Source organism: Penaeus monodon, chromosome 22 (genome assembly GCF_015228065.2).
Source record: "Penaeus monodon isolate SGIC_2016 chromosome 22, NSTDA_Pmon_1, whole genome shotgun sequence".
NCBI lineage: Eukaryota > Metazoa > Arthropoda > Malacostraca > Decapoda > Penaeidae > Penaeus > Penaeus monodon.
This window is the reverse complement of record NC_051407.1, coordinates 16,616,397-16,616,845: the sequence shown is the minus strand read 5'-3', so window position 1 is coordinate 16,616,845 and position 449 is coordinate 16,616,397.

Genomic DNA, 449 nt, shown 5'->3' with positions numbered 1-449 from the left:
CGGCATTGTGTTGGGGCAGTAAACAAGCACAAACACATACCATTCATGAACGATCTCTAGGTAAAAACACAACACATATTTAAGGTAGCATAAGGCACGGAACGCCCTTGCCTTAACACAACACATATTTAAGGTAGCCATTTATCAAATACCTGATTCCTGTATGCACATTAAGTTAGGAGTCAAGTTAAAGGCTAACAGTTATTCAGTGCTCAAAGCAAGCTCTATAGCAGATTCAGTCATCTCAATAATCAATCAACGATCTTACTACATGATGCTATATTACTATGTAATTATAATTTATATAATTTCATGTTTTATGCACATTATTTACGCAATTTTACTCTTCGTGTAAAATTAAATACATATACTATCTGTCGCATCCGTTGGTCACAAGGAGCCATGGATAGCAACGAGAAACCAACTTTGACCTTTGACACCGCCCATAG